Source organism: Lynx canadensis, chromosome B3, assembly GCF_007474595.2.
Source record: "Lynx canadensis isolate LIC74 chromosome B3, mLynCan4.pri.v2, whole genome shotgun sequence".
Classification (NCBI taxonomy): Eukaryota; Metazoa; Chordata; class Mammalia; order Carnivora; family Felidae; genus Lynx; species Lynx canadensis.
Window position 1 is genome coordinate 20,815,435 of NC_044308.2, and position 24,662 is coordinate 20,840,096.

Sequence of the window (24,662 nt, forward strand, 5' to 3'; positions counted from 1 at the left end):
AGGGCTTTCTAGAGCTTCCGATTCCTAACACAGGCCCCGCTCCTACTCTACCCCACCCATGACAGCTGTCACCAGCTCTGGATAATACGGACAGATGTTAGAGCACATGGCTCACTTATTGCACCAAAAGACCGAGAAACGTAAAGTGTGTTTTATTTGAACAATGCACACACTTGCTGCCGGAGGACCTGAGAAATCCATCATCACTAAATGCATGCACTCACTCAGTTAATGGGGCTCCTGTTATTGAAACAATGGATTTTTCCAAGACAAGTGATAATCAAGCCAACAGGGAAAAACAATACATTATATATTTTTTATTAAATTAACGACGCATACAACAATTCAGAGAAATTCATATTTAGGGCTGCCTTGCAGGGGGAATCAATTCCGGGAATATAAATTTTAAATCAATTTTAAAATAGATAGATAGATACAATGTATACATACATATATATATATAAACGTGTATTATATATAGATATATCCCAACCGAGAATTCTAAATGCAAATATTGTTCTCCTCACTATTTACTTATTAGAATTTTCAGAACAAGGGCCTGAGCATTTCAGAGCCAAGTGACTCTCTGCACAGTTAATTCTTGGGGCAGGAAGTGCAAAGAATCCATGTTAGCTCCAAGTGCAAAAAGGAAAACACCTTACAGACCCACCAACAGTGTTAGCTATTTTTCTGGGTGGCAAGCTCCCAACCCTCCCTCTGTCCCCATGAAGGGCCCCCGGGCATCTGTGACATGTCCATGACTCTCCAAACACCAACCAGCACTCACGTCCCACTGGTCACAAGCTATCAGAGTCTCTAAGCACGTGTTGAAAATTAACCCTTGTATGTATCACATGAGTGGTCATAAACCCTACTCACACCCACCCAGTTTAAAAACTTAGTATGATAAGAACTAAGCTGCAGTGGGATGGGAAGTTTGGGGGAGAACACAGGCCTTGTGCTCTCTCCAACTGAGGCCAGAATCCCAGCTCTAACTGCCCTGAAGGTGCTCTCGAGCCAGTCACAGTCGCCTGGTCTTCAGCCTTCTTGCTGCCAAGATGAGACAACAGATCTGCCTCTCAGGCAGATTTGGGATTAAATGGGAAATTATTAAAAATAGCAAACACCGAGGAACAGAACTCAACACACAGAAGTGCCCACCAACTGGGTGTTTAATTGGGTTGGTTTCTCCATCAAAAACCATCTTCAGATGGAGTGCTTCAGTTTTCAGAACCCCACCAGACGAAAACATTTTCTCAGTCGGTAGATGCAGGAAACTCAACCGCATGTTTTTTTCCTTCTTCATTTTGATCTTTCAGACACAAAACAACAGATGTAGCACTTAACCTGAGAACAGCACTTTGGAGTTTACAAAACACCTATGCTACATTCTCTTACAAGGCTGTAGTTGAAACTACCAAAACCTGACCCTTCAAACTCCCCAGTAAAATAGGAAAAACCACAACAGGCCTGCAGGCCACAAGGGACTCCATGAAGCCCTAGCCGTGGTAAAGATACCTCGCATCAGTTCAATCCTGGGGCTCACCTATGCCCCCAAAACAACCACAGGCAAGAGCTATAATGTAAGTATGACAGATGCGGAGAAAGACTCCCAAGGGCAGTGACCTGTCCAAGGCCCCAAGGGTTAGTGGCAGAGGCAGGTTCTCTGAATCCAGTTCTCAGTACTCCAAACCCCATCCTCTTTCCCAATCTCATGCTGCCTTCCTCCTTGTAAAACCAATGCACGTTCCCAGGCAAGGCCACGGCACAGGCACAGAGAATCAGGTTGGGGGAGGCTTCTGGAATGGAAGGCTGGCAAACAGGGGCAGGCAGGGCTGCTGGGAGCCCTGAGATGTCGGGTCTGACGTAAGGTACAAGACAAGTTTAGAAATATCCAGATGGAGGAAGAAGGGAACCTGGGCAAGAGGATGCCTCATTCCCAGCGCCTCTATCTCCCAGGTGACTGTAGGGATAACGCAGGGCTGGCTCTGGCAGTAGGAACAGCCCTAGCGCACACCAAACAACCAAGAATCCAAAAAGGAGTTTCTGTGAAGAATCAGAACACCCACTCCTTGGGCCGGCTTGCCTTTCCAACCGTGTTGTCTCCTGGCCTATGTGAAAACACGCCTGCACTGTATAATTCCCCAGCTCTTTCCTGTCTGCCCACTGAGCACAAGGTTCTGTGCAGAGCTCTAGGAAGGATCCACCAACCGTGAATACAAATGTGACTAATGTGACTACAGCTCAGTTCCAGCCCTGGGTCTTAGAAAAAGGATGAGCAGGGAGCCAGGCTGAAGGGAAGAAGACCCCACTCCTGGGGGTCTCACTCATTCATTCATCCACCACATAGCACTGAGGGTCTACGAGGTGCCTGGTACTGTTCTAGCTGCCAGGAATACAGAGGAGAACAAGGTCTTTACATTGGAGTGGTAAGAAGCAATTAAAAAAAAAAAGCAGCAAGGGGTGCCTGGGTGGTGCAGTCAGTTAAGTGTCTGACTTCAGCTCAGGTCATTGTGAGTTCGAGCCCCACATCAGGCTCCATGCTGACAGCGGGGAGCCTGCTTGGGATTCTCTCTCCCTGTCTGCCCCTCCCCCACTCATGCTCTCTGTCTCTCTCTCTCTCTCTCTCTCTCTATCTCTCTCTCTCTCTCAAAAATAAATAAATAAATAAACTTTAAAAAAAAAACAGTATGGAAATAACAAATCAAAGGTTAAGTACTAAGATGAAACACAAAGCAAGAAGAAAAGGGGAGGTGATAGAGGGAACTGGCACAGAGACAGAGATCTGTGAGGGAGAAAGCAAGGTGGACACCTGGAGGCCATGCCAAGGAGAGGGGAAAAGCAGGTGCAAATGTCCTGAGGCAAGTATGATCTTGGCAAATTTGAGAACCAGGGGATAAGAGGAAAGCAGTCCACATTTAGCTGGGATCATCAAGGATGGACACAAGGGCCCCAGGCCAAGGCAGCAGGAAAGGACAGGGTGGGAACAACCCAGGACAAGCCTGGGCAGCGATCCTGTCTGCCTAGAGGAACCAGACCAAGGGACGTGCATGTGGAGTAGGCACTGGGAAGCCACTGAGGACTTGAGCAAGAAACACCAGACCTGGCCTAGGCCCCATCTGCTGAGAGGCAACCCTGCAGCCCAACTTAAAAACCCCAGAGCCAGCCAAGAAATCCTAATTCACAGAGCAATGGCACCCCACCAATATGTAGGGCTCCCAAACAGACTGGGGAACCGTAAGCCCCATGGAGACAGCCTGGCTTTGTGACCTTGAGGTTACTGTCCTCCCTGGGCTCCCTCATGTGTCCGAGAGAGGACAGGGAGAGAATGAACTGACTTCAGGAAAGGCGTGGGAAGACAGCCCACGCCAGCTGACTCAGCCTATGCCAGCAGGCTCCTCAGAGACACAAACTGGACCCAACCCAGGTGGTGGGCGGGGGACACAGAGAGGGGGATGGAGCCACAGAATCCTCCCTGTGGGCACATGGTCCAACCACCAACAGGCACCTGGGCTGCCTTTTGGTGAGCAATCATCAGATGGGACTTACATTAGGGACTGAGCTGCATGACAGTCCATGCCTACACCTGCCCATTCATCACGGCCACCTGGCAAGGTCAGAAGTATTGGCACCTGGGCTCTCCCTCTCTCCATTTCTCTAAGGCCGAGTTGCAAGGCAGGCATGCTCGTTTCCGCCACTTGTTCCAGAAAGCCCTTAAGGTCAGCAGCTGATGTGTTCAGGGCCTCTGTGCCCACCTGCCCTCCCCTGACAACAAAGGTTTCTCCAAGAGTTCCAACTGTGGTGTCACCAGAGGCCCTCACCTGTTGAGTCACCAGGTCTAGCAAGCCGAGCCAGGATAGGGAGAAGCCGAGGCCTAGGGGGTCCCCCGTGTATCTCTCCCCCGAGACAAGCCAGTCACCCAATCCAAACAAAGACCAGTCCGATGCCAACCACCCCATCCAATGTGTCTTTCCTCTGAATTCCTCAGTTGTGTCTAGGAAACATCAAGGTGTTTTAGCGCTCCCTCTCAGTTTCCAGGGGTGCGACTGGTGTCTTTTACAATTATCTTTTATTTTTATCCAGCATTTCTTAGCTCGGTTGGCAAATTGAATTATTTATGCACCTCCATTTCACAATCCATCCCCACCAATTATTCCTGTGAAACTAATATTTTATATTTAAAAAGGCGGCAGGGAGGGAGACAACTACTCAGAGGATGATCATGCAAACAAGTTAACGAGCCACACTCGGCCTTGGGTGTCCGAGGAAGCACATACCGGGGAAGAGAGTAAGAAGTTGACCACCACAAGCTTCACTCTCCTGACAGGCCTACCCCACCTCTCTCTCTCTCTCTCTCTCTCTCTCTCACACACACACACACACACACACACACACACACACACACCCCATCTGGTTCAGCCTGCACATCTCCCAGGCACAGAAGCCCAGTACTGGCTGGAGGTGGAAAGGCAGGCAGTGGGGGTAGGGACACCACAGTGCCCCCTAACAAACGACAAGAGGTCTGGAGAGAGAGCCGCCCACAGAAGACCCTGGCAGTGCCCCATCACTACTGCCATCACCAGACGCAAGCCCCGCTCTGGACACCACTCCAAGGGTCTCCTGGCCAGTGCTGGGGGCACCCCCTGGAGAGGCTGCCAGCTCAGGGAGCTGACCTCCAGCAAGCTCCAACTGGTCCACTAACTCCCTGGACACTGCCCAGAGTCCCAGCAGCTCCCAAGCCAATGTGGTCCTTCATCCAGGAGACCCACTCCAGCCCAGGCTGTAGACGCAAGCAGTGGAGATCGCCACCCTGGAGTGAGGACACAGGGCAGGACATCCTGGCAGCTCTGGACTAAGAAACAGGACCGTGTGCCTTGCATGGTGGCGGCTGCCCACAGGAGGAGAAGCCCCCACTATCACCTCAGCAGGAGGAGGTCTAACCCGGAGGCCGGGTACCCACGGAGCACCTCATATGTGTACTTCAGGAAAAGTTGTCCCGCTTCTTCTCCGGAAGCTTGAGGGTCATCATTTCTAAAACCACTGTTGTTTCTTAAACCGACATTGGGTGGGGGGCGGAGTCCCAGAAAAGAGGGCAGAGGCTGAAGAGGCCAGGGACCACCCCACCCACAGGAAGAAGTGCTGGGATGGGATTCGTGATTGGGGGTACTTCACCGTCTGCATGGCCATTTGTGAGTTTGTTTTAACCGCAGATTTGAGTCCGGTCCCTGTCAGGCAGTGAACGAACTGATCTGAAAGAATTAAGTCCTCCTCCTGCAAGTAAATACGAAGTTAAGACCAGCAGGCTCAATCTCAGCCTCCGAGCACCGGGAGGCTCAGATAGGGCGGGCCCCTCGCGGGCGCCCTCCGGACCTTTCCTCGGCGCCCGACCCCGGGCAAGTTCGCCCCCAGCCTCGGCACACCAAGGCCCGCCGCCCGACCCGACCCGCGCCGCGCAAAGCCCGGCTTGGGGGCCGGGGGCTCGATGTCCGCCCGGATCGTCGGTGGCCCGATGCCCCAACAGCAACCTGGCCAGGCTGTGCCCTCCGTGAGGCAGGGGCCGACGCGAGTGGCGGGTTGCGCCGCACCCCCAGCCCCGTTGCCGGTGGCCCAGGGGAACCAAGGGGTGGAATTTTTAATTGAGGAGTTTTTCCCTCTGGGCCTCATTATAAAGGGAAATGGGGGGGGGGGGGGCGCGAAGATCGGGGCTGGCCTTCCCGGGAGGCAGGGAACCCATAAGCGACCCCAAACTCAGGACTTGCTCTGCACGGGGACTTGGTGCCAGCGCCAAGCGGGGCCGCGGTACGCAGCACCGGCCCGGCCAGCCCGGCGGGACCGGAACGGGCAGCCACCGCCGGCCAGCGCCCCTTGTCCGCGCAGGGTCGCCCCTCGCCGCGGCGCCCCCCGCCGGGCATGCGCTAGCCTCCGGCTCGGCCTCGCCGCGCCCGCCCGCACCCCCAGACTCCAGCGGCGCCCGGCGGCGCCGCAGTGCCGCCGGGTCCGGGGGGCAGCGCTCGGGCCGCGGCATCCGCGCCCCGCCCCGCGTCCCGGGTCCCCCCACCCCCGCGCCGCGCCGTCCCGCGAGCCCCCAGGCTGCGGCCGCGGCCCCCAGCTTACCGGGCCGGGCGCCGGGCTGCGCGGGTCCACGGCAGCCCCCGCCCCGCCGCCTCCGGCTCCGTCCGCGAGGCCGAGCGCCCGGCCGCCTCCGCAGCTCTTTGTGAGCCCGCGCCGAGCCGCACACCGAGACTGCTATGAGCCCGGGAAGCTGAATAGCGGCGGGCGCGCCCCGGACGCGGCGTACGGCACGCAGGGCCGCCTCTGCCGGGCGCACGCGGCGCGGCCGCCCGGCGCTCCCCGCACCGGCCTGCGGCGGCCGCCCGGCGCCCGCACCACCGCCCCGCCCGGCCTCGCCCGCCGCCCCCCACCCACAGCGCCGGCAAGCCGCGCGGGTCGGAAAACGCCCGCGGGCGAGACCGTGCGGCGGGAAGAAAGGGAGGACAAAGATGCGTTGATGACCAGCCCCCTCCCCGAGCCCGGCGCCGGGACAGTCGGCGGGGCGGGCGGGCGCACCTGGGGCCCCGGGCTCTTCGGGGCTGAGCTCGAGGACCGGGACCGGAGCCCGGGCTCTGGAAGCCGCGGCGCCCCGACACCCCCCCCCACGGGACCCTGGGGAGCACACAGATTCCCGGGAGCGCCCCGGACCTGCCGGATCGGGAGCCGTAGTGGTCTAGTCCTCTGGCAGGTCGAACAGGTGACGGCGAGCTCCACCGCGCCCGCACTCTGCCCCCGGCGCCGCGCTGCGCCCTGGCGGGCTCGGGAGCTCGTGCCGCGTGGTGGGGCCGAGGCGACCGCGCCCTGCTCGGCCCCGCGCGGCCGCGTGCGGAGGCCCCAGGCGAGAAACCCTCGGGGATCACAGCCTCTAGGGAAAGCCCCATCTGGGAGGGGAGGCTCCCCCACCGCAGACCCCCCAGTCGTGGGCTGCATTCCAGGTCTCCAGTCTCTTGTAACCACCCATCACCCTTGTTTCTAATGCCCAGTGCGACCTGAGCCCTCCACTGCTGACCTCCCCTACCTGGGGCCTCGCCCGAGCTTCCTCTCTCCTAGCTGTCCTGAATGCAAAGGGCCCTAACCTCGTCCATTTCCAGATACACACACACATCCCAAACAGCGTCGGTGATGTTCCCCCCCCCCCCCCCCGCCCAGAATGTGAATAATCCCCCCTGAAGTCCATGAAGGTTGTGCTGGAGATGCTAGTGTCGCCTTTGACCCCTCTGGCCTTTTCATTCAGTCCTGGGGCAGATGTAAGCTGTGGGCTATACCTGGATGCCTTGTGCACAGGGTGCCTTGTATGCTCAGGGCAGAGGCTCAGGTACCTCCTCCCCCATATCCTGCTTATTTGCCTTCTGTTTTCTTTTCTCCTTTGGCTTGATTAGGGTGAAAACGGGGAGGGCCGCAAAAGGAAGAGGAGGCCTGGGTGGGGGGAGGGGCTCCTGCAGCTCTGAGGGGCAGACCTGAGACCCTGAGGAGAAAGAGCTGGGTAAAGCTAAATCCTGAGCCTGACTGGCACTAACAGCAGACTTGGTGTGGACTTCCTGTAGCCTTGGGCAACCTTCCACTCCCCAAACCTCTCTCCCAGCCCAATAAACACTCACAATGACCCAGAGGGCCAGAGCCTCCCCTTAGAGGAGAAGCTGGTCCTGGCAGGGCAGCTATGTAGCCCAAGTGCCAAACAAAAGCAAAAACGGCAGAGCCCAAAAGCAGGCCAGGGGCAGATTCCTGACCTACCGCCCCTTGCCGCTTGAGGTGGGCTTGTCTCCACTGTTTGTGTTCCACCTACTTAAATATGCTGTTCATCTAGCCAACAAAAAGTTCAGCTTCATCTAGCCTTCTAGGGGCCCAGCTTCCCACCCCACCCCCCACCCTGAATGTCAATCACTGGATAGCAACAATTGGGAGGAAATGATTCCATAGCCTTAAATGTCAAGTATGGAATACAAATGCTTTCATCTTCTTGCCTTTCTCCCATGTGGTCAAATCCTGTAGGAAACCAGACACCTATGCCTAGAGATGATCTGCACAGCCTTGTGCATCTGTGGATAGGGGTGGGTGGCTAATTCTGACCTGTTCCCTTCAACAACTCTCCTGAAACTCTTCCCATGGGCAGCCTCTGGGCTAACCCTGGTGTTGGACCCCATCCCTTCACGCAGGAGCAGTAGTGGCTGATGTCCACATTCCACAGGGTCAAAGGCACAGGCCTGCCTCCACCTAACTCAGGACTCCTAAATCTGGTGAGCCGTAGCCAACCATCACTATTGAGAGAATTTTGAAAGAATTTTGGAGCAGAAAAGGCCTCTGTGTCTTCCACAAAACTAAAAAGCCATAACATAAAAGATGCTAAATTTGACTTCAGAAAACTTCCTACATAGCAATCATCACCATAAGCAAAGTCAACACAAATAAGGAACAAAATACTGTATTTGCAACTCAGATCACTAACAGTTCATTTCCCTAATATATACATAGCATCAAAAATAGATAAGAAAAAAGAACAATTCAATAGAAAAGAAACAGACAAAGATATGGAGTAAACAGTTCACAGGAAAAGAAATACAAATGACTTTTAAACATCTGAAAAGGTATCCTTCTTATTCATAATTAGAAATGTGAGTTTAAAAATACACCTAGGGGCACCTGGGTGGCTCAGTGGGTTGAGCATCAGAGTTGGCTCAGGTCATGACCTCAAGGCTTGTGAGTTCAAGCCCTGCGTCAGGCTCTGTGCTAACAGCTCAGAGCCTGGAGTCTGCTTCAGATTCTGTGTCCCCCCCCCCCCCCAAAAATAAACATTAAACACACACACACACACACACACACACACACATACACCTAAACACCATAATTTTTACCTATCAGAGACCCAGGAGTGCATCAACACAATATATCCTGAGGGCGAGGGGAAATTTTGGAAGCCTGCACTGCTCCTGGGAGTAAAAATTGGTACAACTTCAATAGAGGAAAATTAGATCACTTCTATTGAAATTACAAGTGCACAAGCCCTTTGACCTAAAAAATTTGGTTCCTAGGAATTTTTATACACATATACTACACACATGGAAGATAGCCATGAGCAGAGTTGTGTTGTTTGTGTGGTAAATGCCTGCAAATAGCCTTGATACCCATGAATGGGGGACTCTTCAAAACGTGAGGGCACATCTACTCAAATTATATGCAACCATAAAAGGAGGGAACAAGGAAATATGATGAATTAACATGGAACATTCAAGATATATTGTTTGAGAAAAAAAGAACAAAGAGAAGAAAGTGTATGTGACATGCCCGTGTGTGTAAAACAGACAAGAAAAAAGAGCATATGCATGTGTGTAAGCAATCATAAAGCCTCTGTTGAAGGATCATAAGAAACTAATAAATGTTGGTCATCTATGGAAAGGAAACTGGTGGCTAGAGCAGAAATGACAGAATGACCTTTTACTGATTATATTTTTTGAAGTATATAATATTATTTATCTTAAAACAAAAATTTAAATTATCTCTCATAACCATGATTCTTAACCCTTTGTTTTTTTAATGCTTTATTTTCTAAAGAGAGGGGGAGAGACAGAGCATGAGCTGGGGAAGGCAGAGAGAGAGGAAGACACAGAATCCAAAGCAGCCTCCAGGTTCTGAGCTGTCAGCACAGAGCCCCTTGCAGGGCTGGAGATCATGACCTGAGCTGAAGTCTGACACTCAACCAGCTAAGCCACCCAGGTGCCCTGATTCTTAACCCTTTAAAGGGTAACAGATTTTTGAAATCTCTGGTCCTTTCCCAAAGGGGGAAAAAAAAAAAAAAAAAAAAAAGACACTCTGATCCAGAAACTAAAGTACATACACTGCCATGACTCCAAGATTGGACCACAGGGCCATGCCACCTACCGCCACTTGGTGGCACCATTCATGAATTGCAAGCTTGGTGCCAATACCATTCAGACCAGAGGATCTCCTCGCCAGGACAGATTTCCTACAGGGCATTTATAAAGTGGAGCCAAAAACTTGTCAATTCCTCAGCACTCACCATAACTTAGTTGTAAAAAACAACACACGCCTTCCTTATATAGGGCAGAAGATTAATGCTCTGCCTTGTTGGCTGGGGAGGACCTTCCCTTATAAAACTCCTGCATGACAGAATATTAATTTTTCTTCCTAAGCTGAGTGTATAAATGGGTTTGACTGATAAAGACATGTCCTCTGTCTGTGGGGAGGGTAGACTGATAAAGACATGTCCTCTGTCTTTGGGGAGGGTAGAACAATTCATCTCCCATAAAGCTACCACTAGGCCATGTTGTGTCTCCCCTCTCTTGTAATTCTGCACACTTGAGCTTTTCTTCCTTACCCCTTCAACTCTTCATCCTTGTGTGGTCAAAATACCTTGCACTGGCAGCCAAGGGTCCTCAGTTCTGACACCACCTAAGGCACCAGCCAGGACAAGGCCTCAGGTAGATCACCTGGAGCCTCAGTGGTATAGTTTCCTCCTCTGTTCAGGTGAGGAAGTTGGCCCCCCAAATCCCCAAGGTTCCTGATGTATCAGAAGAAATGTCATCTAAACTACCCCTGGAGAATCTCTTCATTCTTTTTTTTTCAGGATTTAAGTCAGTGGGAAAATTCACCAACCACAACACACTCTGGTTCTTCCAAGACCCAGTGCTTTACTTTAGAAAACACAGAGATAGAGTTGCCTGGGTGGCTCAGTCAGTTAAGCGTCGGCTTCAGCTCAGGTCAAGATCTCACCATTGGTGAGCTCAAGCCCCTCATCAGACTCTGTGCTGACAGCTCGGAGCCTGGAGCCTATTTCAGATTCTGTGTCTGCCCCTCCCCCACTTGCACTCTGTCTCTTTCTCTCTCAAAAATAAATAAACATTAAACAAAAATTTAGAAGACACAGAGACACATAGCATGAAAATGCCTTGACAACCGTGGAAACAAAATATCTTCCTAAAAAGGAAATACCATTGATTTTCTTTTTTTTTTACCAATTTCAGAACACAGATTCTGCACCAAATTCCAGACTTTTATAGCAATAAATGAATTATTATAAACAATGAAACCTCTGCCTCCTGACCATCCAGATCCTGGCCTTGGGAGCTACAGAGAAAAGGATCCGGGAACGTTGGAGCACAGTGCTTACCCTTGCATTGGACCTTTGAAGAGGGACCCATCGTGTGGGTGCTGGCATGAGTCTGGGAAAAGCAGAGGTCTGTTGTTTCTATGAGAGAAGATGCCCATTGCGTTTTGATAACAGCACAGGGCAAGAAATCACCACAGTGCAGACCTTCTTTATCGCATAGACTCTCTAGTGTAGATAATGGAGGGGAGATAGTAGAGACCGTGAGGTATGAATGTGGGTAGTATGTTGGTGCAGATGGGAGGTAGATCGTGCAGCAGAGAGAGCAGAGTGGACCAAGTGTGATACAGTGTGGACAGTCACTTGAGCATGCCTACTTACAAGGAATGGGACATGTCACCACCAACAATCTCAGTGGGGTACAGAGGATGGGCCAGATCATGACAGGCACGAGGCTTCTCTGAAACCCTTTATTACGTGATCTTGATCAAGGGGGAAGGGCATTGGAGGTAGGTCAGTCTTCCCAAGGAGGTGGGGCCTCTTGGTTGGAAAGGACTGTGACTCCAACTGCTGTTCTCTGAGATGCAACAGGAAGGAAGTCTCAGGGGGACAGGATGACCCAGATTGAAACCTGGAGGGGCATCTGCGACAGGACTCCAGGACCCATCCTGACAGTTCTAGAGAGGTCTGCTTTGGGTGTGTCCAGAGGGCATGTGTTTGGGGATCAGTGGCCAGGCATGGCCATAGACTGGGGACAGAGCCCACTGCGCAACTTCATCAGAGGGGGGACCAAGCAGGGCCAAGAGTACTGGCAGGACCCATCTTGAGGGCTCTTGTTGGTATCGAGAAGCGTCTGCCTTCAAGGTCTGACTGCACCTGTTCTGGATCTGCTGAGCATTTGGAAGGGATCTGCACCCCTTCAGCAAGAACAGTTTCAAACAAGATGCTGATCACAGACTGAGCATTAACAATTAACAAGAAAAGGTAAAGGAGCATAAGCCTCGATTTGTAACTGGTATTTGTGAGGCGGGTGGTATGATAGGGTAACACATCCTTGGCTCTGGGCTATGGGGTTCATCTTTTTGCTTTTCCCTAAGCACCAAGACCATCAGATAGTTTGTGTAGCAATGAGTTGCCCTTCTTCTGGTAATGGCCACACAGATGTTCCTCTGAGGAACTGCACTTCCCTTATCCTCAGTCCCTGTAGCTTAGGAGAAGGGGCCCCTCTGGCCCACTCACCCCTCCCATGGAATGGGTACCTGGAACGGGCACATGAGTTGGGTCAACCCAAATCTGTATGTTCTTTCCCCCTGACTTTGGGGCTTTGCTCAGGGGTAGGTATGCGACCCAAGTAAGTCCCTTAAGATTTAGTCCTGGGGCACCTGGGTGGCTCAGTCAGTTAAGAGTCCAACTCTTGTTTTGGCTCAGGTCATGATCTCTAGGTTTCGTGAGTTTCGGCCCCACATCAGGCTATGTGCAGTGTGGAGCCTGCTTGGGATTCTCCCTCTCTCTTTCTCTCTCTCTCTCTTTCCCTCTCTCTCTACCCCTTCCCCCACTCATGCTGTCTCTGTCTCTTTCAAAGTAAATAAATAAACTTAAAAAATTTTTTTTAAATAAAAAACAGAAAGATTTAGTCCGAGGACTTTTGCTGAAAGTACTGTGAAAGAGACACACTTTCCACTGAGATTGTACACAGTAAGGATAATGCAAGCCTAGAGCTGTCAGGGCCCCCACGTGAATGGGGCCTGCTACAGACTAAAGCTAAGACAGAGGAAAGCAGGGCTGAAGGGAGGAGTAGGCCATGATGACCTCATTTGAAGCTCAGGATCCAGCCATGCCTGATCTCCCTGTTGCTAGACTTTTCAGTTATGTAAGTCAGTTTAAGCTGAGTTCCTGTCTCCTGTGACTTTAATCGTCTTGTCTGATACAATGAGAATCATGAGGGTTATTCATGGTAGCTTCCACCAAGTACTAGGAAGAAAGAGAACCAAGAGATTCCAGAAAAAGCAGCAGCATTTACTGTCACAGGGCCTATTTCAGTTCCAAAAACAGTCTCACTTGAGCACCCGGAGAACCTTGGAACCATGTCTTAAAAGGAACTTTGAAAACTGGGTACATAAAGCTTGCAGAAAGAGAGCTTCGGGGAGGTCTTCAGAGAACCACTTCTGTAGCTGGACCAGTTATCGTACGGGGAAGCACAGACCCATGCTGGATCACAATGGGGTCCACGGTGGGGGTGTTGCTGTACAGAGCAGCTTTGCAGTCACTGGTGCTGGGCTCTGCAGGGACCTTCAACATTTGCATGGGCTCACGTGGTGCTCAGATGAGGGCTCCAAGCACAGCTGTACAATGTGGCTTTTCCAGGGGCAGGACCCCCAGCTGAATGACTTCACTCCAGGTTCAGAGTCCACCTTGTCTCCAAACCTGCTGTCCTTGGTTTACACAAGATGAACCACATTTCCCAGTCACACATCAGAACTTGGAGCCTAACCCTGGCAGTATCTGGAGACATTCTGAGTTGTCACAGATGGGGCCAAAGTTACTGGCATCCAGTGGCTAGAGGCCAGGAGTGCAGCTAAACAGCCACAATGCTCAGGACAGCTCCTCACACAAAAAGCAATTTGGTCCAAGCCCAGATGTCAGTAGTGCTGAGACTGAGAAACCCTGCCATATTATCTTCTAATGTGCCCATTTATCTACATGAAGAAAATCTTATGAATACCTAAAAGTTAATCACATGCAGGGAATGACTTAAAATAACAAAAAGCCATTACTATATTTCCATGACATGGGAAGATGCGGAACCAGACAGTGGCAGGGCTGTGGCCCCAGACTTAAGTCCTTGTCTGAAAGAAGCCTGACCCACGGTTAGGGCAGGGTCCTCTTCATAGCCTGTTGAGTCGTCGTGACTGGCCGCTCCAGACCTGAACAGTGGCCCTTGTGAAGAGCTGCCCCCATGCCCAGACAGAGGGCTAGAGCCCACCATCCCACATCTAGGTACAAATGAATGCATGGGGCGCCTCGATGGCTCAGTCAATTGAGCGTCTGACTCTTGGCATCAGCTCAGGTCATGATCTCACAGTTTATGGGTTTGAGCTTCACATCGGGCTTTGCGCTGACAGCACAGAGCCTGCTTGGGATTCTCTCGTTCTCTCCCTCTCTCTCTCTCTGCTCCTCCCTCACCTCTCAAAATAAATAAACATTTTTTTTAAAAAATGTAGGCCCAGCACCAGAGGAAGGGACTGGTTCCTGGCATGTTCATTGGCTCCTCTTCCACAAGCATGATTGAGCTCCTGCTCTGCTGGTGGAGGTCCCAGGGCCTTGGTCTGGCAAGGCCTGATGACAACCTTGACCCCTACATTAGGGGCAAGGTAACAGATAGATGGTTCCCTGGTGAGGAGAAGGGCTGTGGGGAGGGCTTCCTGGAAGGAGTGCATCAAGCCCACAAGGGGCTGCCTTGTACCTTGGTTCCCTCACTGCCACAGCCCTCTAATTCCCCATTTCCCCATAGGTACCCTGCCCCAATCACTGGGCTGGATCCCCTTTGTTTCTTTGGGTCAGTCTTAGAACCCTTTACACGGAATGCAGTGACCCCAAGAAGCCTCCTCATAACTTCCAGAAAGGACTTTGAGATATTGTTCCTTTGCAGCAGGGTTCCTTTCTCTCTGGAGTGGGCTCTTTGATGCTTTCTCAGAGAAGCTCTTGTTAAAGACACCCCAGGCAGAAAGCCCAGCCTTCCTGGCAGTGCAGGGCTCCAGGGGACTGGCAGCTTCCCCCACACCCCTGCCTGACAACTGTTCCATTTTCTCAGCTGCCTTCTCTCCCCACAGGGGCCTTGGCAATGTGGGTGCCCCCCTTGAGGGCCCTTCTTACAGGGCCCCTTCGCTCTCCAGAAGAGTCTGCTTTCGCCATTTCTTTGTATGATCGCTGATACTGGAGGCTGTACATGCTACTGATGCAATGAAGCCGCTCAGATCAGCTTTTGCACTTGAATTGTTGCCATCTCTATCTAATGGATAATCATGGGGCTCTATCCTATTTGGGAGTATTTCGTGGGTTTAGGAGGCCACGTCTTGGCCAGTAAGGCAGATAAAGATACATGCCCACAGCTATCCAGCTCAAGAGAGCCCAGAGCGTGCCACATTGCATCAACTTTAGCATTTCATATTTTAGCATCTGTGATGGGCTGAGTTGTGATCCCCAACAATGTTAAGGTCTTAACCTTTAGTACCTATTGATGAAGTTTTGGAGTGATGGTGGGGTTCATGGGGTCTGGAGCCGATGGCCAAGAAAGAATTCTTGAAGATGTCTTTGGAGCAAAAAGGTGATTTTACTAAAGCATGGGATGGGACCTGTGGACAGGAAGAGCTGCACTGGGGTGGTGAAGAGTGGCTCCTTCTTTACTATGAAGTTGGGGAAGTACAGTCAAAAGAGAGACCACCAGAAGGACTTTGATATGCTAAAGAGGAGTCCTAACACACCTAAGGCCTTGCTATTGTCAAGCTAAGGCTGTTTGCCTCTATTAAAGCATTAGGACGGTAGGGGGTTCCTGGAGAAATGTTATAGTCTGTATTTACCTCAAGTATGTGTCAATGGGCTGCAGGTTGTAAGGAAATTTAATTTTACCTGCAATTTCCTTCTTGCCTTTGTTCCTCACATCACTATGGAGGGGTGATATTAGGGGCTCCAGGAAACTGAGGCTTTAGGTTTTTGGAGATTAGGCTATTTGATAAGATTGCCTTTTTCTTGTAATTTACCAAGACATTTGCAAACTGATGGAGATTCATGTCCTGTATGACTGTGATCTCTATTAGTTAACCATTTGTTTTCTTTCCTTTCCTTTGTCCTTGGGCAGCCAGGAGTGCCTGGGGAATATCACACATATCCCACTTGGTGGGGGGGGAGGGTGGCTAGCTTGCACTTTGTCCTCAGCATGCCCCATACTCCCTCATCACCCGTGAATGTGACTTATCTGGAAATAAGGTCTTGGCAGATGACCAAGTTAAGATGAGATCATCAGGGTGGACCCTAATCCAATATGACTGATGTCCATATAGAAAGAGCGTATTTGGGGGTGCCTGGCTGGCTCAGCCAGCAAAGCATGTGACTCTTGATCTCCGGGTTGCGAGTTCGAGCCCCACATTGGTGTAGAGATTACTTAATAAAATCTTGGGGCGTCTGGGTGGCTCAGTTGGCTAAGTGTCTGACTTCAGCTCAGGTCATGATGTCACAGTTCAGGCCCCTCATTGGGCTCTGCACTGAAAGTACAGAGCCTGCTTGGGATTCTCTTTCTCTCTCTCTCTCTCTCTCTCTCTCTGCCCCTCCTCTGCCCATGCTCTCTCTCTTTCTCTCTCAAATAAATAAACTTTAAATAAATAAAATCTTTAAGAAAGGGGGGGAGGTATTTGGGGGTGCCTGGCTGGCTCAGCCCACAGAGCATGTGACTCCTGATTTCAGGGTTGTGAGTTTCAGCCCCACATTGGGTGTAGAAATTACTTTAAAAAATAAAATCTTTACCAAAAAAAGAACGGGGATATTTGGACAGAGACAGACATGCACAGAGGGAAGATAATGTGAAGACACAGAGAGAAGACCATCTATAAACCAAGGAATGCCTGAGGCCACCAGTAGCAAGAACAGGGGCCTGGAAAAGATTCTCCCTCATGGCCCTCAAAGGGAACCAGCCCTACCAACACCTTCATTTCAGACTTCTAGCCTGGAGATAATACATTTCGGGTATGTAAGCCACCCAGGTCGTGGTACTTTGTTATAGTAGCCCCAGGGAACTAATACATCTTTGAAATTAGGATGCTTCAGCGACACATTGCAACTGACACCAACTGTGCCCACCTGATCCCATGAGCACCCTTCCGCCAGCTTTGATGGGCTTTCCGTCTAGGCTGGTCCCTCCTCTGCTGTCCTTGGAGAACCACCTTCACACCACTGGAGGGCTGGAACTTTCTGGGAGTAAACATCCCCCAGGACAGCAAGTGGTACAGAAGTTGGAAGTTCTCTTACCATGGAGTGGGACAAACCCAGAGGGGTATATTGACCCTTCCCAGCCCCACATGGGATGGACCTGATCTGGGAATTCACCTGAAAATTCACCCTTCCTCAGCTTCTTCCAGGGCCTTGTCCTGCTTCTCCCAACCCCCTTGCCGGGCTCTCCTGGGAGCGGTTTCCTAGAAGCCACCTCCACAGGCACATCCATCTCAGGCCCCCAGACCTAAGAACAAGGGTGCAGAGTAGCCCTAGGGTGCCGCCCCTGGGGCTGGGACTCTGGAGACAGATGCCTTACCAGGCAGAGGTGAGTGGAATGCCAAGAAGCCCACAGGTTCCCCTTCTAGAGCACTGCAGTTCTAAGACTCTCACCTGTGCTGAATAAGACTAGAAACCAAGAGGAAGGGGATGCACTGATTGTGTGGTTCCTGGTGACCCAAGTAAGTGGGAAATGACAAGAAACCATCGGCTCAGGTTGATCAATTACCATTTCAAGGCACATGGCAGCATTTGAGCAAACCCTCCTCTCCTGCATCAGAGAAGAATTGGTCAGGTCACCTTAGGGGAGATGGCTGCATTCAGGGCCTCAGCAATTCTCCTGGAGCAGAGGCAAGGCCCTATTAGCAAAGGAGTGAAGCCCCACTCAAGGAGGTCCCTGAAAGACAGTGCTGAGGGGGAATCCTCCCATAGTCAGACTTCAAGCAGTGTACCTGGTCAGCCACTCTGAATGGTGAGAGAAATGACCCATATTTACATAAATTGAACATACTTATGAGTAGTAGTAAATGTCTTGGCTGGTTGGTCGGTACCTAAGGAGCAAGACTGGAAGCTCTGTGTCATGGTGACCACATGTGGATGGACCTATGGGAGTAAGCACCCCGTGGAGGGATCTTGGCATTGCACATTAATGCCCACCTGACAACACCCAGTGCAAAGGAAGTATGACATAACCAGGTAAACAAAGGGACTCATCTGAGAGAAGTCCACCAATGTCTGTCCTCAGCCAGCCCAGGGTTTGTACGAGGGGCCTGTGAAAAGTAACCATGGTGGCAGAGAAGGCTATGCATGTCCCAACAGCATGGACTTCCTCTCAGTGAGACTGATCTCTAGCTACAGCCACTGCTGAATGTCCCCCCTGTCAGCAACAGAGACCATGCTGACCCCCCCCAGATATGCCACCACCTCTAACAGAGACCAAACAGCCACTTGGTGGCCAATGAATTACCCCTTCTGTTCTGCAAATTCCAACAATTCATCCTGATTGGGAATGTTGCATATTCCAGGGACGGATTAGCATTTCCTGTCAGAACCACTATTTGAGTACTTATATTGTCTGATACGAGGTCCTGCACATTACCTTGGACCAAGAGACTTACTTTATGGAAAAGGAGGCATAGGTAGCAATGAGCACATGGTCCTAAGATCCAGGTTCCTACAAGATTCTACACCAGCCAGAAGGTTTTGGCCTAGTGGGGCATGGGAACAGCCTCCTAAAGTTTAGCCTCCTAAAGTTGCAGCTAAGTTGCCAACATAGAGATACATCCTGCAAGGTTGGGCACTGCTCCTCAGGCTGGCACATGCCTTCAACTAGAGGTTTACGATGACTGGATGCACAAGCCGAGGAACAAGCAGGGGTCCCCTGTGGGAATCATCCTGCTCATTATCGTTCCAAGCAACCCACACAGGGAACCGGTGCTTCCCACCACCACAATTGTAAGTTCTGTGGGTCCACTGAGGGTCTAGGTGTCCTCGTTGCCAGAGGGGGAGGGATCTTCCACTGGAGATCCAGTAGGAGTCACACTGGACTTACATGTACAGTTACTACCTGGTAATTCAGGGTTCCCTGTGCCAGGAGACAAGTGGGTAAAGAAAAGAGCTGCCATCCTGTAAGGGGATAGCCCTATTCATCATGTAGAGAGAGGAACAGGAGAACTGTCCTCGAATCGGGGCTCCGTTGTGGCATCTCTGGATGCTCTCAAGTCCAGTTTTAACCCTGACCAGACAGCACTGCAGCCATGACCTGGTAAGTGCATGGTAACCAGGGGCTCAGATCCCCAGAGATGGAAGTGATCCCGCTGGGCATACCACCCAGACAGTAGTGCTGGCCAAGCATGAGAGGAGTTTAGGACAGATGGTAGCAGTGTGTATTAGTTTCCTGGGGAGCTCATAGCAAACTATCATAGACACTTACATAAACAACAGAAATGCCTCACAGCCCTGGAGGCCAAAATCCCAAAATCAAGGTGTCAGTAGGGCCGTGAAGGAGAATCCGTGCCAGGCCTCTCCCTCCTTGGCTCGTACGTAGCCATCTTCTCCCTGTGTCCTCACATTGTCTTCCACATGTTCACATCTGTCTCTCTGTCCAAGTTGCCCCTTTTTTACAAGGACACCACCCCTGGTGGAATAGGGCCACCCTAACAGCCTCATTTTAACTCAATCACCTCTGTAAAGAACTTCTCTCCAAACAGCCACATTCAGAGATATTGAGGGCTATGATATAATATATGAATTTGAAGTGGGGGATGAGGGGGAATTTGGTGGGGGACACAATACAGCCCATAACACAGAGGAAGATATTGAATATCATTTATGGCCTCAGGACCAACTGCAGCTGTGGGTCTGAAGCTCATCCCCTGACTCTCCCTGGCAAGATCTCCCTCAGATAATATGACCAAGCAGGATCCCCAAGAAACCAGGACAGGATTAGTAAATTTATTAGGAGAAGGAAGCAGCGCCAGAGAGGTATAAGGGCTGGGCTTAGCAGACACTGTGGGAGTTCCTGTCGGATCACTAGTATTCTTTTCATCATTGTGTGCTCCTGGCTACAGCTTGCAACACACTTCTGTCTAGAGACCTGACATTGGGTGACTGAAGTTGCTGTGGGTGGAGAGCTGGACATGTCTGTCATTTTGTAGACCCTCAGAGCAGCCTGAAGACAATGACTATTGTGTATAATGGTAGAAAAATGATAATTGCAACAGTAATCATTGGTAAGGATGGGTGTCTTCTCTGCTTAATCACTGGACATCTATGTATGTCACTGAACGTCTGAGCTAATTTGGCAAAATGAGCCATTTCTAGAGAAAGCGGCTCAAAGGCTCATACCCAGTGTGCTGTTTCTGGGTATGAGGCAGATTCCTATCCAGCAGTTGAAGCAAGGAGCCATCTACTTGGCTTCAGGGGAGGGTGCATGTATTAGTTGGTATTGCTGCCATAACAAATCACCACAAAAGTAGTGGCTTAAAACAACACGTTGATTTTTTTTTTAATCTTTATTTATTTTTGAGAGAGAGAGAGAGAGAGCAAGTAGGGGAGGAACAGAGAGAGAGGGAGACACAGAATCCAGAGCAGGCTCTAGGCTCTGAGCTGTCAGCACAGAGCCTGACACAGGGCTTGAACTCAAGAACTTCGAGTTCATGACCTGAGCTGAAGTCGGACGCTTAACCGACTGAGCCACCCAGGCGCCCCCACAGTTGTTAATTTTAACATATCTGTAGGTTAGAAGTCCTACAGTGATCTCACTAGGCTAACATTCAAGGTGTTCACAGGGCTGGTTCCTCCTGGAGGTTCCAGAGGAAAATCTATGCCTTGCTTCTTGCAGCTTCTAGAGACCACTCACACACCTTGACTCATCACATCCTTCCTCCATCTTCACAGCCAAGAAAATTGTATTTCTCTGGCCTTGCTTCTGTCTTTGCATGTCTCTCTCTGACCACAGGTGGGAGAGGTTCTCTGTCTTCAAGGACTGAAGTGATTAGATTCTGCCCACCCAGATAATCTCCCCATCTCAGGGTCCTTAACAACATCTGCAAACTCTCTTTTTCCTGGAGGGTAATTATTCACAGGTTTCAGAGATTAGGATGTGGGCATCTTTGGGGGGCTATTGTTCTGCCTACCACAGCGCACAGCTGCTTAGAAATGTCTGTTCAAAGGAAGCAGTGTGCATCATGATGAAGCAACCAGACAGTCAAGCCAAAATTCTGGGCTATGACCCCAGGTAAGTGGTCCTCCTCTACACAGCCTCCGTTTTCTCAGCTGTAGAATGGGGGGAATATCATTACCTGCCTTAGAGGTTTGTTGTAAGAGTTGAATTAGGTGGCACATATCTCTTAACCCAGAGCCGAGCATATAAAAAGAGTCAATTCAGGTTGGTCAATTATTTTAATCATCATTGCTGTAAAATGCACATGTCCATCTATGATGGCTTATTGCCTTCTTGACATTTTTTAAATCTCCACCTGAAACTTCAGGTCCATGGGGTTCCAGGTAGGGCTGGGATTCTTCAAATGCAAAATGGGATCGTCGTTTCTTCTTTAGAAAGTAGTTGTAAGAATTTATTTCATCATTAATCATATGTGTTAAAAATACTCCTGTGGGGCACCTGGGTGGCTCAATTGGTTAAGCGTCTGACTTTGGCTCAGGTCATGATCTTACAGTTCATGGGTTCAAGCCCTGCATTGGGCTCTGTGCCAACAGCTTGGAGCCTGGAGCCCTGCTTCAGATTCTCTCTCTCTCTCTCTCTCTCTCTCTCTCTCTGTGCGTCCCCTGCTCACTCTCTGTCTCTCTCTCTCAAAAATAAAATAAAACATTAAAAAAAATACTCCTATGCCACACACTGACCTGGAATGTGACCTGAGGCCTGGAATGTAGCAATAGCAAACTGGCTTGAGCCCTGTCACTGGCACACTGATAATAAAGGCCTGACTGGGAGCAGACAGCAGGGTGGCCTCCTTGGGCATGGATGCTCAGACTGAGAAAGATGGATCAGGAGGTTTGGCCATGCAGGATGTGCTGGCATTGATGCACTCATCCGAGATTTGGCAATAGTAGCTTCAAGTGACATAATAGTCAGCTGAGTTGGCTGAGTCCTCCAATACCTGTTTAAGCAATTCTATATGTTAAAATCTCTCTTTTAAAATAGCCAGAGTGGGTTTTGTTTCCAAGCCTAGACCCTGACAAACACAGTGGCAACACTTGTTATGTTCCCTAGAAACAGACCCTCTAAGACAGATTCTGGAATTGGTCTGGTCATGTCCCAAGGCTTGAGCACAGTGCTGAGCTCCTTGACAGTGGGAAACATGGTGCTGGTAATCCATGCCATGCTGGGCATTACAATTCGTCAAATTATTGCCCGTGGTTGCTTTGGGTGAAGTCCTTACTAAAGCCAGAGCCCTGGGGGACTAAGTAATTGCCACCCTTACATACAGTAATGGTGACTTCAAGGGCTATGGAACTGGCTGGGTTTTCTAACTATACCAGAGATCCTACAGAAAGAAAATGACAAATTTGTAGTTTAAACTTAGAGCTCAAATCACAGTCAGGAAACCAGAGAACTTCTGTCATCCTCTGTGTTATAGCCATAGGGTTAACTTTGCCTAACTTTGTGAATATTGCAGAATTACAATGTCGGTTGAATTCAAAGACTTGACAGATATCTAAGCGAGCATGGAAAGGAACATGGCCTTGAGGTTTGGAATGCAACATGTTAGGAGACTCAGATGAAGGTGAGAATCTTGAACCATGAGTCTGTCTGAATCTGAGTCTGTGTCCAACTAGTGGAAATGGCCTGCTCTACTGTGTCTAAGGATGCTAGCCTTCTCTGGCTTAAAGACTCTGGGCTTGGTCTCCTGTAGACCAGGTCTGATGGTGGGAAATGTCACTACTGTTCTCCTTTGTGTTGGTGGGACTGCACAACAGCAGAAACCAAGTGGCACGTGCTTAACGACCAAAGACAAGGGAGTATATTTGTTGTAATGAGCAGTAAGACAGAAGCCAGCAGAATGCTTCTACCCACATGACCTTTGGCAATAGCTAATGGACCCTTGAGAATGAAATTAATAGCAGCCACATTTTCAGACTGAAGCCAGTTCCCAGACCCAGAGTCCTTTGATTAAAGGAGAAACCTAGCATCCTGAGAAAAGACCCTGCAATTGCCACAAATATGGGCTGTAAATCTTCCTCCAATTCTTCCCTATTGGGACTTATGGTCATGTATAGGGTGGAAAATTGGAAATGGCCAAGACCTTTTGGAGATTTCTGGACATTGGCTCCAAAGTGACATTAATTCTTAGGTACTGCTATGAAAGTTTTTCAGAAATCAGAATGCCACATACTCTACCAGTCAAAGTGGGGGCTTGTGGGGGCTTGAGTAAATGGAGCTTGGGCCCAAATCTGACTCATAATGGGCCTAACAGCCTGCAGACCTACCATGTAGTTATTTTCCCACTTCCAGAATGTATCATTAGAAGAGACATTGCGGAGTCCCCAGTTCGGCTCCCCTGACCCATGGGATGAGGGCCATTGTAGGAAGAAATGGTAAGGAACTGCTCTTCCCTCCTGGGATAGCAAACCAGAAGCAGCACTGCATCCTGGGAAGCTGAAAATATCACAGTCATAATCAGAGACTGGAAGAGGTGGGGGGGGGGGCAGATGTCTCTCACAGCCCCATTTGATTTGCCTCTTTGGTCTGTGTAGATGGCATATGGATCTTGGAAAATGACAATGGATTGTCATAAAACCTAATCTGGCAATGACTCCAACCACTGCTGCTATTCTAGATGGGGTTTGGAAATATTCCAGATGTACATCTAGACTGGAGCAAAACAGAGTGCCTGGCACCTGGTATGCTTTAAGTTAACTGGCTGTTTCTTTTCCCCTCCCCTGCTCCCACTTCCCCAAATGAACAAACTGGTTAACATTTTAGGTTCCAACTGAGAATTTGCCTGAGCTGACATGATCCTACAATAATATTGTGGCCAATGAGACATCTTCATCCAGGCAAAGAACAGGAGGGTAAAACAGCGGGCTGCAAGGGGTATCTCCTTGCCTGCCCCTCCAGACTCACTCTGTACCCTTCCTGCCCTGCTCTGTGCCTAGGAAGCTGACCTCTGTAAACTGTGTCCATGGGGTCCCTGGCCCTCTAGCTTCCAGTTGGACTTACCTCTGATGGGAGATACTGGCAGGAAATTGGAGGGAGTAAAAAGGGTGATGTTTGTGGATTTCCCCCAGCTCTCTTCCTTCCAGAGCACCATGAACTAGCCATGTTCTTCTCGCAAAGACTACAGCTCCTACCTCACAGCCCTTTCCCACAACTGCATGTCTCACTAGATTGCCATAATTGCTCCCTCAACTTGCTCCTGGGGTACTAACGGCTCCCCAGTGTTGCCAGCCCCAGAGTACTAGATTGTTGATTTCTCTTAACCCTGCCCCACCTTTGAGACAGTTCTTTCCCTAAACTCTCCTCATTTATTTCTTATGAAGATAGCATCTATTTCCTACTAGGACCCTGACCAATTCAAGGAAAAGACTTAATTCATTCACCTAATATTTATTGAGTAGTTACCATGTAATTTAGGGGTAGGCCTTGGGGAAACCATTGAAACAAAACCAGACACACTCTCTGCCCTTCCAGAGCTTTCTGAGAGAGACAGGCATTAATCCAACAGACACAAAGGTGAAGGTAAATTAAACAGAGGAAAGGATGGGCACATGGTCCTACAAAAGCTCATAGTGGGAGAGGGTAGTGTTTTCCCCTTATATTTGAGTCAACATT